The following is a 16,246-nucleotide window of genomic DNA, read 5'->3' on the forward strand; positions in this document are numbered from 1 at the left end:
CCACTTTAGATTTTCATTCACTCAATTCCCAGAATGTCAGTTTTATGTTTCTGGATTCAATATTATAGAAAACACAAAAAGCATACAAACATACACACATTCATTTTTAATTTATAGATACAGATACAAGCTATACCCAGTGTGCTAAAAACAATATAAATAAATAACCTTTTACGATTTTACTAATACAGTGGCCCCTGTTCCGCATTCAATTTGAATCGAAATTTTCTCCGTTTGTCAACTATGGTATTCTGCATTTCGATTCGACTCTCCCCCACATAAACTTACAAAATCGTAATTACGATCGAAATGCAGAATACACACAATATAAAAGCATTGAAACGAAATGGAATTGGTTCTTCTTTTTTTACGATTCAGTTTTTTCTTGGAATACCTTTTTTTCGATCATTGCGTAACTGAATGCGTAAACGTAATCGAAATGCAGAATAGGGATAAGTATTAGTAAAGTATTTTAAAACTATCACTATTATAGTTTCTAAAGGCCACTTCACATGATCACACCTTACGTACGTAAAATTAAATTCCATCCGTATAACAAAAAAGAGAATAAAAGACGTATGATTTATATTTTTGTATTTACACTATTGGTATAAAACAATAAAAAAACTAAGGTGGAAACAGTTGTTTCACTTTTTTGTATGTTTTTACATAAAAAAACATTCTTGTCTTTTGAATCATTTCAAGAATGAAGAGAGCCATACGACTATCAAATTTTCCAGCCGTATTCTCTATCAATGTGTGATGGTTTCATTACATATTGCGTTTAGACGATCCCATCCGTACTCTTCTACACAAAATTTTGACAGATCATATTACATGTGTGATCATGTAAAGCCGACTAGATATATACATTTTTTATTTTTCATGAAAGGTGCCATATCCGCTATCTATAATTCGACCATTTAACAAATTTTTGTATTTCTATAAAAAGAGAAAATTTATATTACTAAAAATATTTTTAAACTCACATTTTATATTTAAAATTTCATGTTGGAATACTTCTTTGTAGTATGTAAATCGTCAGATCGTCTCAGAATCACATTTTGAGTCGATTAAGACATGTCCGTCCGTTTGTCCGGCTGGCTGTCCATGTAAACCTTGTGCGCAAGGTGTTTTGGCACAAGGACGAAGCCTATTGAAAATGGTTGAAATCGGTCCATTATTTCACCTAGCCCCCATACAAACGTACCTCCCGATTTGGGCTTTTTATGCAATAATTACGTCAACTATACTATTATCTCTCTAAAAATACTTTCCTACTTGTTTTTGTTTGAATCTTTTAGCCACTAGACTGTAAGTTGTGGTAGGAAAAGCTTGTGTAGCAACCAGAAAATCATAAATAATTTGGACTCTGTAATAAATGTATTCATTAAAATAAATTTTATCTTTCAAATTAGGAGTTTTTTACCATAATTTTTAAACTTAATATTGCAAGCTTTTTAGAAATGTATGCGGAAGAAATTTGAATTTTTAAAATCAATAAAATTTGTTCGCTAAATTGAGGCTGCGAATTTTTGGCCATCTAAAACGAAAAAGTTATATTACAATATATAAGCTGTATATACATACAGTGAATCAACTAAGTTTTTTGCCTACCTTTTTTAAGAGAATTTTGTTTTTTATTCATGGATAAAATTCGAAAAAACAGGTAAAAAGAAAATTTATGTTTTCCAATTAAAAATAGGGAAATATTATTATGAGATGTTTAATCAATAACATAAAAAAATATAAAATAGAATAATTGATGAAATGATCCAAAGAATTATTTGAAAAAATGCACTGAGTGGTGCTTCAAAATCTTTAACTGCCAAAGGGAGGCAACTTGTATCCAAGGTAAACCATTGGACTCCTGATTTAGCTTCTCCAAAATCCATATACGAACTAGGAGGAACACTATGTTTAAATTTAGATCTCTAAACAGACCTTAGAATGCTTGGAACCAATGTAAAGAAAAGTGTCGTGTAGTACAGGAAAAATACCTACTTTAGATATTTTAAAATATAGGTGGTTATCATACCCCAAAGGTCAACAAAAGCAATATTTTTCAGCTAATACATACACTTATAAACATTTAGAACCCAAATCAAGAATAATTATCCAGATCCTAATATGTCTACTGTATCTTATTCATAAAATAAAGCATTTAAAATATGATGTTGAAAATCAGGATTTTATCATGTAATAGTTCTATAGTGATATATGATGATGTCCCCTTACTTAGAGTGGCTAGAATGGTACTTACTGTTAGATTTATTGAATAAAAATCAATATTTTACAATTCTAAATAAAATTTACACAGTACTCCCCAAATGGGGAGATGGGGTTTCCGCTAGGTAGTTTTTGTTTATCAATACAAAATGACCAAAAACCCAGATAATTTTTGTTATAATATATATATTTATACCTCAACAAACATTTTTTCTAGGTCCAAATCCATTGATTATCTAATATATCATGTATCCAATTCAAAATTACTTATTATTTTCGAAATTTAATCAAAGAAACGATAGATTTAATGTTAAATCAATTATTGATAAATTCTTATAGGTATATAGGATAATAAATCGGTTAAGAAATGTCGTTCCACTACTAAAATATCTAAAAATGTTATTCTAATATATAGGTTTAATAAAAATATTAAATTTTATAAAATAATGTAGCAATATTAAATTACAGAAAACCTAAAAAAGCAAAATACTTTATTGATCTAGAAAATTAACAATACCTTCACATTTTATCAAAAATCTCGTTAATTAATATCACGATTTTACTTTTTATGGTAGAAAATTAATATATAAAATATTCTTTAAAAAATACAACAAACAAATTGCTTCATTTTGCTATAAATAGATAAAGTTTCATATAAAATTTTTTCCTAAAATTTTACATATGCAAATTACTCAATTGATTCACTGTATATATAAATATTTCTATGTCAGAAATTTACCAAATGAAAATCTGATGGTTTTATGTAGGCCTGCCTACATAACATGAAAATTTCATTGTTTGAGATTCCGATAACTGTTTGGATCGAAATGGCACACATTTGCGCCAAAAAATGTCAAACTTCTCAGCTATTATTTACTGTCTTTGAAGATATTGTAAATACAGGGTGTAATTTTCTATCTATTTATTTCTTACTTGTTAAAATTTATTATATACTATATTCTTAAAAAAATAATTCTTATTGTAATGTATATTTTTTGTTTTGTAATTAAAAAGCCCACTTAACGATTTCGAAAATTCTAAACACAATATTTTAGAGATACCAAGCAAAATGTTTAGGTGTTTATATTATTCGTGCAAAATTTTAAGATTCTAACTGTAACAGTTGCTAAGATAAACTGTTATAATATCCCAAGATAAACGAATTTTTGTACTTAATTAATAGGGGAGGCGCCTCTCCCCTTATGGGTAGTCCGTTAATTTATTAACCATTTAAGATTCTAACTGTAATAGTTTCCAAAATAAACGAATTTTTGTATTTAATAAATATGGGAGGTGCCGCTCCCCTCATGGATAGTCCGCCTATTTATTACCCAAAGAGTTTACATGGATGTTAGAGTTATTTGTGCAAAAATTTTAGATTCTAACTGTAACAGTTTCCAAAATAAACGAATTTTTGTATTTAATTTATATGGGAGGTGTCATACATAAAATTAATATGGTAGATGCCGCTCCCCTCATGGGTAGGCCATTAATTTATTACTCAAAATGTTTATATGAATGTTAGAGTTATTTGTGCAAAATTAATAATTAGTATAACGTTCAAACATACAAACATATAGATAAAAATAAATAAAATAATCTTTTTACATACCTTTTAAAGTATTTATATCAGGTTTATTTTCACATTTTTAAAACATCCTTTGAAAGCCTTTTTAAATTAGCCAATTTATTGTAAATTTTACCTCTCTTTCCGCTTCTATAAAAATCCTGTCAATTATAAATGGAAACACTAAAAAGTGACCGCAAAAAATTTTTAGAATATATACTTACAAGTTCCTCTAAGGAAAATATTAAACGTATTTCTCAGAACAGTCTGATATTTTTGGAAACAATTTATGTACAAATTTGGATGGAAACTGCCTTTGTTCAAAAGGGTTAATTATTGAATGATACTTTGCATAAAAAGCATTCTATCTCCATTTTATTCGAGTTATACTAAATTAATAATAAAACAAGTAAGAGTGCTATATTCGGCTGTGCCGAATCTTATATACCCTCGCCATGGTGTATTTTAAACACATTATTTTAAAAAATTTTTTCCCGACTACTTTATTATTACACCAAAAGCAAAACAAAATAAAGAACAACGCTAAACAAAATAAAAAACAAAATACACATGGCAATTAAACCAACAGACATCTAAACATACATAAGTTTTTCTACGAAAGTTTCCTAGTGTAGACCGGCGCTAAGCTAAATAAACAGCTGACAGGTGCTTGTTGTTTTCCTAGTCGAAAAACAAATTGGTTTATCTTGTTTTTCAATTGTTTTTCTTTCAGTTACTTCTTAGATTTCTGCGTAAACAAAACAAAAGATCAAATTTTATAAACATTAAAATGGAAAGGTTGGCAAAAAAATAATTTTGAATTCATATTAAGATGTACCTACTCATTAGTTTTTCTAAGGTATCTTAAAAGAAGTGACCAAAATATGAAAAAAATGGTTTAATGACCCAAGACTGTCTAAGTGGATTATCGAAATAAATGAACAGCAGGTTAAATTTAAATTTTGCCAATGCATTGTTGGCACCTCATTTTAAACAGCTTCTTATTGATGATATTAGTGACAGTGAGTTTAGCCTGATTATAGATGAGTCAACAGGTATCACTACAGAAAAATATTTAGGAATAGTGATTCGATACTACAGTAAGACTAACAAAAACATAAAACGTTTTTACAACTATGCCCGTTAGAAGATGGATCGGATATTTCGAACATGTTGGGTTTAGGCACAGACAATGCCAGAGTATTAGTCGTGGTGTTATTGCCAATTTAAAAGAAAAAAATAATAACATTGTATTAGTACCCTGTGTCTGCCTCTCGATACAATTGTCAGTGTCTTCCGCATCGAAAACTCTACCAGAAGAGATAGAATATTTGGTGGCGGAAGCCTACAACTGGTTTTCAAAATCAACAATTAGACTAAAGAATTTAAAACGCATTTACGCTGCAATAAATGACGTTATGGAACCATTAAAATTAGTAAGAGCCTGTGACACCAGGTGGTTGTCAATTGAAACAGCTGTAAATCGTATAGAAACTCAATGGCTGGAGCTATAAAACCATTTTGAAATTGCTGCCTGTTCCAAATCTTGTCATCAAGCTAAAATTTTAAAAGAGTTATATACAGATAAAAATTTATTGTATTTAAAGTTTTTAAAGCCTTTATTATCAGATATACAATAAGTAAATAAAATGATTGAAAGTGATGATGCCGATCCTACACTCTTTTCTCCGAATTACAAATTCTTTTAAAAAATCTTTCATCTCAAATAGTTTTAAAATCTGAATATTTTGATCCTTTAACTTCATCCTTAGAAAAATTTTATATACCTATACCATATTTTAATTATGATTTAAAAATTTTTGTGAAAACAAGAACAAATATTAATTCTGAAACTGAAAAAGAAATAACAATAAAATGTAGAAATTTCGTAGCAGAGATATACGCCAACTAAGACAAAGATTACCAAAACATATTTTAAGTTTAAGAAATATTAACTTTTTTGCTGTTGACAACAGTTTAAAAATAAATAAAAGTAAATTATATGAAAATTTCAAAAAAGATATGATACATTTTTCAAATGATGAAATTACAACTTTAGAATTGCAATGGCAAAAATTAACTTCATATGAGTGGGAAAATCAGAAGACAGCTATTGAGTTTTGGATACAAGTTTATGAATACAAGAATGCTGTGAATGAAAATCCATTCCATTCCGGTTTTGTTATGAAATTTTTAGTTTTGCCATTTAGTAAAAAATAAAATAAGAAATAGAATGATATTAAATACAATGAATTCATTCCTCTATATAAGATGTGGATTGAAAAGATTGAATAAATGCTGCCAAAGTTTGAAAATACCTAAAGATTTAATCCAAAAATGTAATACAAATACACATGTGGACAAAAAAAAGGTGTGTGGGATATTTTTTTTAAAAAGATGTAGAAATTTTAAAAATGTCCTTATATAAATAAAATTTTTCATTTTTAAGTATGGAAATACAATTTTAAATACAAAAAAGGGTATCCCACTAAATGAAACACATGTAGTATTTATTTTTTATTTTTTTATACCCTTCACCTTCGTGAGAAGGGTATATATAAGTTTGTCATTCCGTTTGTAATTTCTATAATATAATTTTCCGACCCTATAAAGTATATATATTCTGGATCCTTATAGGTAGCGGAGATGATTAAGCCATGTCCGTCTGTCTGTCTGTCCGTCTGTCTGTCTGTCTGTATGTTTGTTGAAATCAGTTTTTAGAAGACCCCAGATATCTGCGAGATCCGAATCTTCCATAATTCTATCACACATACGACCGGCAAGAACGCTATTTAAAATCAGCAAAATCGGTCCATAAATAACGGAGATACGAGCAAAAACCCGAGACAACCTCTGAAAATTTCATATAAAATTTAGATTTTTTATTCATGCTCAGACAGAAACTGCAAAAAACAAAAACAAAAACAAAATACATAACAATACGGTAAATATTGTTATTGTAATTTGTTTATAAAAGCAAAGCAGAGCAAGAGTAGCAGAGCGAGAGCAGCACTAATGTTTTGTTATTGGCTAGAAATATGAAATTAAGTATGTAGAGCCTGGATTAAGTGAGAGCCTATAAAAGGGGACTTTCTGGTACTTTTTCGTTCTTCAAAAGGTATTTTTTGAAATTTCTACAATATTGAACCTAGAAACATGTAATTAAGTATGTATGGCCCGGATTAAGTGAGGACCCATAAAAGGGGACTTTTTCGTTGTTCAAAAGGTACTTTTTGCAATTTCTACATTATTGAACCTAGAAACATTTAATTAAGTATGTATGGCCCGGATTAAGTGAGGACCCATAAAAGGGGACTTTTTGGTACTTTTTCGTTCTTCAAAAGGTACTTTTTGCAATTTCTACAATATTGAACCTAGAAACATGTAATTAAGTATCTATGGCCCGGATAAAGTGAGGACCCATACAAGGGGACTTTTTGGTACTTTTTCGTTTTTCAAAAGGTACTTTTTGCAATTTCTACAATATTGAACCAAGAAACATGTAATTAAGTATGTATGGCCCGGATTAAGTGAGGACCCATAAAAGGGGACTTTTTGGTATTTTTTCGTTGTTCAAAAGGTACTTTTTGCAATTTCTACAATATTGAACCTAGAAACATGTAATTAAGTATGTATGGCCCGGATTAAGTAAGGACCCATAAAAGGGGATTTTTTGGTACTTTTTCGTTCTTCAAAAGGTACTTTTTGCAATTTCTACAATATTGAACCTAGAAACATGTAATTAAGTATGTATGGCCCGGATTAAGTGAGGACACATACAAGGGGACTTTTTGGTACTTTTTCGTTTTTCAAAAGGTACTTTTTGCAATTTCTACGATATTAAACCTAGAAACATGTAATTATGTATGTATGGCCCGGATTAAGTAAGGACCCATAAAAGGGGACTTATTGGTACTTTTTCGTTTTTCAAAAGGTACTTTTTGCAATTTCTACGATATTAAACCTAGAAACATGTAATTAAGTATGTATGGCCAGGATTAAGTGAGGACCCATGAAAGGGTACTATTTGGTACTTTTTCATTCTTCAAAAGGTACTTTTTGAAATTTCTATAATATTGAACCTAGAAACATGTTATTAAGTTCTTATATCCCGGATTAAGTGAGAACCAGTAAAAGGGGACTTCTTGGTACTTTTTCGTTCTTCAAAAGGTACTTTTTACAATTTCTACAATATTGAACCTAGGAACATGTAATTAAGTTTGTATGGCCCGGATTAACTGAGGACCCATAGATGGGGACTTTTTGGTACTTTTTCGTTCTTCAAAAGGTATAAAAGGCTTTAAACACATCATGGTGAAGGGTATATAAGATTCGGCACAGCCGAATATAGAACTCTTACTTGTTTTTGTTTAATTTGCTTTGGGAGCTGGCCAATAAAATAGGTTAGAAAAATACTATTTTTTGGGAAAGAAATTGCGATTTTAAGTGAAATCTTATTAATTACCGCCAAATTATTAATTGTAATTTAATAAAATTATTGCCCATTCTTTCACATTAGGTTTACTAAGAAGACTGTAAAACACCGAGGAGGAAATGTCATGGAATGGGGCTGTTTTTCTTGGTAAGGAGTAGGTCCGATACATCTGATAAAATGGATAGATATGTGTACAAAAATTTATTAGAAACAGTTATGCTACCATATGCTGAGGAAAACATGCCATTATTATTGAAGTTTTAACAGGATAATGAGCCGAAACACTCATCAAAATTGATGAGTGGGTGGTTTCGGGATCATAAAATTAATGTTCTTGAGTGGCCCAGTCAATCCCCTAACCTAAATCCAATCGAAAACCTTTGGGGGGAACTAAAGCGAGAAATTTCTAAGCTTCCATGCAGCAATAAAAAAGAATTATAGGAATATATTCAAAAATCATGGTGTAATATCCCAGTGGAGACCTGTCGAAAATTAATTTCATCTATGCCCCGGAAAATAGAAGCGGTACTTAAGAATAATGGCGGATATACCGGCTATTAGTATCCCGATTTAATAATCAATCCAAACAATATACAATAAGTACAAAGTTTTTATATAATTTTAAATTTTCTAAATATGAAATAAAATTTCGGAAAATAGAAAAAATGTTGTATTATTACAAACAAAAAATCCACACCTATTTTTTTGTCCACATGTGTATATATAATGTTATAACAAGCCCTCAGAATGTGAAGAATATACATTTGACCAGGGTAGGTAAAAATATAGCTCGCGATGGCTATTTTATTTATATCGCTCGTTTTAAAATTCAAAATCGCGAGTTTTATTTTTGAACACGCGAGCACAATTTTAATTAGAGTTTTATGTGTTTTGTATTCGCTTCGTAAGCGATATTTACATGTTTTTGTTTTTTCAACTCGCATTTATAAGAAAATGTTTCGAAATTGTGAAACACTCAGTTAGATTATTGATTGTGAATCAAATGGTTTGGAAAATTTTATTATGAAGATCAGTGTTGCCACTTCATGTGTAATTACACATATTGTGTGTAATTTTTATTTCCATGTGTAGCCCATGTGTAATTGATCTCATGTGTAAATTATGTGTAATTTAAAATCTCATTGTATTTACATAAACCAGGTTCACACTAGGAAACTTTTTTTGGGAAACATTTAATTTTTATGTGGGAGAGAAAGAAAAAGAAATTCAACCATCACTTTCTTTCACACACAAAATCAAAAGTTTCTCAACAAAAGTTTCCTATGTGAACCAGGTCTAAGTATTACTTATTTTATATCAAATTTGTTCTTTCAAACACTGGTTTTGGTTGTCATTTATTTTCGCTTTACAACACATACATATCTGTCCTTTTCTTGCACATGCAACAGTTTGCACACTTGTTTGAATAATAAGTTGGTGTTTTTATTAAAACAAAACGATCCACACACAAACATAGACATTTATTTTCCCTTTGAAACACTTAAGCAAAAAGTGTCCGTCCTTTTCTAATATATGCGATTTTTTAAAATTTGTTGAAAGCCGGTTGTTAAAAAAAAGTGATTCACATACATGTAAATAGTACATATAAACAAAGAAATAAGAAAATTTCTAAATAATAAAATTTAACTCAAACTAATTTCTAGTGGTAATTTTGTTTCAAGTGTGTAAAAGTTACGTTGTTTTTTTGATCTAGTTAAATAATAATTTATTTTAGGGATGACTGGAAGAAATGGCTTCAGATTCCAATCTGATTGGCTAAATAAATCTGAAATGATTGTCATATGCTTTAGGTATTCTAGTTTCTTTTAATGTCCTTTTTCAATCAGAAAAGCCAATTTTATATAAAATGAAGAGTGAAGTTTTAATATATTGCAAATATATTCTTCAAATTATATAAAAATTAATGTTTTAAGTCAAAAAGCGTTTGGCAAATCAACGAATCTATGAAAACCTATTTTCAAACATAAATAATATTTATATTGGAGTTGCTGCATATAAATCATTAACTCAGATATCTGCATCAGAAAAAACAATCATTCCTCAAGATTGTAGAGAATTTTACATGGAGGAAATTCGTCAAATAAAATCAAGATTTGATTTTAGTGATCAAATTTATTCTACTGTAGATATTGTTAATCCAAAAGTTGCTCAGTCTTTTGAACCAAAGACATTATTCCTATTTAAAAAAGATTTCCGTCATTCGACACAGATTTACAACAACTTGATAATGAATGGCGACAGCATGCTCTATTAGACTTTGAAAAATTTCAAGTCTAGAACCAGAAGTATACTGGCCTAAAGTTTTTAAATTAAAAAATTCTTTAGAAGAATGTTTGTTTCCCAATCTACAAAAAAGTAATTCAGTTTATTTTAATATTACCTTTTTCAAATGCTTCTGCTGAAAGAATTTTTAGTAATTTGAGAAATTGCAAAACTGATTTAAGAAATAGAATGTCTTCTGAAACAATTGCATACATTTTTTTACTAGTGAAGGAATTTTAAGAAACGGTAAAGAAAACTATGAACCTAGTCAAGCAATTATCAAAAAGAATTAGAAATAGTGATCTCAGTTATAACTATATATGTATATATAGAGATATTTTTATTATCTAATTTTATATTCTGTTTATAAATGAATTAATTATAATAATTTACATATAGAAAATATGATTTATTTTTGTTTCATTGTTTTTTTATGTTTAAATAAAAATTAAAAAGGGCATGTGTATTTTTTTTAAATGTGTAATTTAGGAGTCGATCAAGTGTAGTTTCTAAATTTTTTGGTGGCAACATTGATGAAGTTAATAAAACACGTGTTGAATGATGTATGTATGCATGTATGTATGTATGTGTGTATGTATGTATGTATGTATGTATGTATGTATGTATGTATGTATGTATGTATGTATGTATGTATGTATGTATGTATGTATGTATGTATGTATGTATGAGTGTACGAAGTGTCCAAGCGGGAAAAAATGCTAGTACTTCGATTTTTAGGCCTTCTATGAGACATATTTACTCATTATAAAAGATGCTATACTCATCCCTCATTGCCTTCTCGCAGAAGATATTTCAGAAGGTCTTTGCTTCCCCTCTAATAACAAGTTTTTAGATGTGCAAAAAAATTCGAGATTAAGAAAAAAAATACTCTGCATCAACAACTCTTTTAATATAAAAATCTCTGTTTACAAAATTTACAACAATAAATTGATTGTTGTCTTCTTATTTATTATTTATTTTTTTGTAAATCAAAACAAAACAAACTTCTCTTAATTTAGGTTTGACAAACTTCAGTAAATATATGAATTTTTACAAGTAAAAATATTGCTAAGTTAATTAGTGAAATTATTAAAAATTTGTGAAATTGATAAATAACCATTTGTGAAATTAATAAATATTGTAAAATTGGTGAATATAAAAACAATATTTACATCTACGTGAAAAAATTGCGTTTAGAGGGACTGATTTAATGATGAATCATGAAATTTTGACTGGTTTTTTTTTGGTCAAATATATCCCTAAGGTGAAATATTTAGGGGAAGATAAAAATAGGGTCCGATATTTGAAAAAATGACTGAAAATTTAGAACTAAGTATATATTTTCAAGAATCTAATGTTGAAGGTTTTCGTACACATATATTTTTCTCTTCTATTTAATTGCGGACCAATTTTAAAGTACTTATGCTATTACATCAGTTTTTAAGGTGTTTTGTACATAATTTATATGTATATGGAAGCATTTTATCGATATTTAAAAATATATAAAAACTTTTTATAAACAAAACATTTGTGTAAATAATTCTAAAAGTTAAGGTGTTATGCTTCTTTTGGGATTTTAATCCAGATCCATCGAACTTTTTATCATTTTTTTACTAACATTCTTTAAGGATTGCAATAATGAAGTTCTTTTCATAAAAAGTACGTTTAAAGTATCGTAATGCACCTCAATTTTCAGCCAATGTAAATATGTATAAATATATGACTGTGTAATTAAACATATTTATGTAAGTAACGCTGCAATATATAAATAATAAAAACAAATGTCAAGCATTAATATAAACTTTTTATATTTATTTTATTACAATTTTTATTTATAAAATAACTTTTGATATTGTTTACACAGTTCCAACAAACATCTGTACTTCCAATATTCCTATATATTTGAATTTATCTTATAAAACAAAAAAATAATAGTTTATTTCTTGTAATAATAATGATTTTATTTTGTCTATAATTCTGTTAAAATATTTATTCGTATATTCTACCTGCGATATGGGCATAATATTTTGAATCCAATTACAAAAAATGCAAATTGTAATGTCATATTTAAAGAAAATACATGAATGTTGAATTGGCAAAGATTTAGACGGAATTATATGCAGAATAAAAGATTTGTTCATATTAAACATAGTTTATAAGAGTACATATAGTCTGGTGCACAACTGATTTTTTAAAGTTTTCATGATAAACTTAATAATTGTGTAATGAAAATTAAAATTGAATTTTTTAAGATATTTTTAAAATCATGCTTTGTAACGAACATATTTTGAAATATTTCATTTAATTTGCCTCTGTTATCACATACATATAAAAGAAAATAATTATGTTAATTTAATAATTTGATACAAATGAAAATAATATAATTTTTTACTTCATTATAAAAACAAATTTTGTCAATTATTTTAAATAGCAAAATGTATATGCATAATATTATAAACTGTATATAATTTTTCCTTCTTAACAACAATCTTTAATAAAGTTAATTCCATAAATAATTTTTTTGTATGTACTATATGAATTTCAGCAAATAATTTAACACCAGCATTGCTTAAAATTGAACCATCTCAAACAATACGTTTAACGAGATTTTTTATAAGTCTTACATTTGCAGTTCTGTTAATATGAGTCATTCACAGATCTTATATACGACTTTAATTTTCGTGTTTTTTAATAGGCCTTTCATTGTATACATTCCAAAAGAATTTCAAATGCAGGTATTTTCGTTGGTCTTCTTTTGAAGTCCTTCTCTAATGCATTTTCTTGAAGATCTACTTACAAACCTTTTTAAAAAGCCTTCTTTATGGCATTAATTTCAAGGCCTTTTATAAGGCTTTGTCATTTAGACATTCTATTAGGCCGTCCCATATAGGAATTCAATAAGTGTATCTTTTGTAGGCCTACATGTAGACCTATCTTTCCAGACATTCTATAAGACATTCCAAGCCTTCCACCAGACCACATATTACAGACCTTCTAACATTCCTTCCTAAGTAGGCCTTTCAGTAGTCCTTCCTATGAAGACTTCATAGCAGCCCTCTACGAGAAGCGAGAAGGCAAGCACTTGACTGACAATGACACGCCGTGTAAAATTGAAATGATTTCGCAATGCAGCGGTATGTACTTGTGTCTGCAAAATAATGCCTTTAGTAATGCCTCTTTACTGCATCTCTTTCCCGCTGGGGTCTACAACTTTGCAGCAAATAATGTACGTACATATGTAATTACGTACATAATTTTAATGGGAAACTTATTTTGTTATGTCATATTTATATATAAATTTATTATGCCGTATAAATTTTAATTTATTCCATTTACAAAATTATAAAACTCGCGATTAACTCGTTTTGACTCGAATCGCGAGCTAATATGTACATGAATGTATACTAGCCAACTTTGTCGGAAAATATCGACCCTAGTTGTACGAAAGGGGACTTAAGATCCATACCATTCAATTAGAAACAGAAGAAAGACACCAAAAATATAATTATTTTTATATACCTCAAGGGGTATATAAAAGGAAACAATTTTAAGCAAAAATCGCCATTTTATTGATATTACATGAAAAGATGGTACAAATGCTCCAAAATTGTTGAACAAATGGCCCAAAAATATATAATTTCAGTTGATAGTAACCCCTTAACACAATTTTAAGCAAAAAACCATTCGATTATAATTTTTGTGTTACGTATAATATTTGAAATACAGGAAAAATTCGAATACTTTTGTAAGGCCATTTTATTGACTTTTTTTAAAAAAAGTTAAATCAATTGATGTAAATGTAATTTTTCCAAATTTTAAAGAGTGTGATATTACACCTTAGGTCATATATGAAATACAGGAAAATTCGAATACTTTTGTGAGGCAATTTTATTGACTTTTTTTAAAAAAAGTTAAATCAATTGATGTAAATGTAATTTTTCCAAATTTTAAAGAGATATTAATACTGAAAAAAGTTTAATTGGTACTAATTACTGAAATGTGATATTACACCTTAGGACTTTCTAGACAATATGACAAATTTAATTATTCATTTCACACACAAAAATATATATTTTTTTTAATTATGTTTCTTTTCAAAGTACAACCAAATATGTGAGACACTGTATGTGCCGACGAAAACACGAAACAAAACGATAGTCGCGATTGCGAGGTTACAATATTTTTACTATCAAAGTTAAATGGCTTGTGGTATGTATGTATGTATGTATGTATGTATGTATGTATGTATGTATGTATGTATGTATGTATGTATGTATGTATGTATGTATGTATGTGCATACACTTTTTAATGTATCCAGGGATTGCAAATAATTGTTATTGATACATTTTCTAGAGAAAAAAATCATGTAATGATTTTTATTTTCTGAGTATTATTTTTTGTTCAGAGAATAATAGTTATTGTGAGAGTTTTATTTTTCGCTCAGAAAATAATAGTTATTATGTGATTTTTATATTTCGTTCACAAAATAGCAGTTATTTTCAGATTTTTATTTTTCACTTAGAAAATTATTTGTTAAGTTTTATTTTTTTGCTTATAGAATAAAATTATTCGTAGAATTTTGAAAATATAGGAGAAAACTTAGATATTTAGATATATGGTACTTTTTATTATACAACTGGTAAATTTTGAAAATTATATAATATTGAATATAAAAATATGAAATTCAATATGTATAGGGTCATAATAAAACTAATTTCAGTAATTAGTACTTTTTGAAATTTAGGTAATATTTAACTTAAAAACATGAATTCAACATATACGGTCTTAATTAAACTTATTTCAGTATTAATGTGTTTTTATACCCTTCACCTTCGTGATAAGGGTATATATATTTCGGATTCTCTGTCCGTCTGTCTGTGTATGTTGAAATCAGTTTTCAGAAGACCACAGATATCTGCGATGATATGATGCTGGTATTAAGCGTCGGAAGCTTGTCTCTCCGAAGGTAAAGGGTGATGTTGCTGCTGATAAGGCCGCTTCTGCTGAGGCGGTGGCTGATTCCTTTATAAGTGCTGATGATGCACCTAAGCAGCGCGGCTACAGGAAGAAGAAGGGCAAGTCCAAGGAGACGGTTAAGGTTGTCCAGAAGGTTGATTGTAGTGTTGGGGCTTTGAAGGCAATAACCGATGAGTTAACGGGTATTTTGTTGACGAGAGGTGTAGATTCGACGGTTATCCGTGGTGTCTTGAAGAAATCCTCGAGGTACGAGGTCTTGTTGATGACTCTCTTGGCGGAGAAACGAGCGTTTGAAGGGCCGCTTAGAATCCGTTAACGGTCATTACTGGCTTAAAAATACTAGTATATAAATGAGGTTCCCTTCAGAAAATGACTGCAACGCACATTAATGGCTTAAAAATACGAGTGTAGCCATGAAATTCGACACCAATTTGTAAATATAATACGAACCAAATTCTGTCTACCAAATTTTATGAAGATCGACCCATAATTGACCCTACCCCCCTATATAAGGTTCCCTTAAGAAAATTACTTTAACGCTTATAACTGACCTGAAAATATTCGACATGATATTGATGAAATTCGACATAAGTTTCATTCGAGTCAGTGGGTGTATAAGATTCGACATAGCCGAATATAACACTCTTACTTGTTTCGTTTGTAAAATATAAATTTGTAACACATCGAAATTATATTCGAGGTTTTAGATAGATTAAAATTGTCGCAAAAAATTATAAATATTAAGTTTAAGTGA

This window comes from Lucilia cuprina, chromosome X (assembly GCF_022045245.1).
Source record: "Lucilia cuprina isolate Lc7/37 chromosome X, ASM2204524v1, whole genome shotgun sequence".
Lineage (NCBI taxonomy): Eukaryota > Metazoa > Arthropoda > Insecta > Diptera > Calliphoridae > Lucilia > Lucilia cuprina.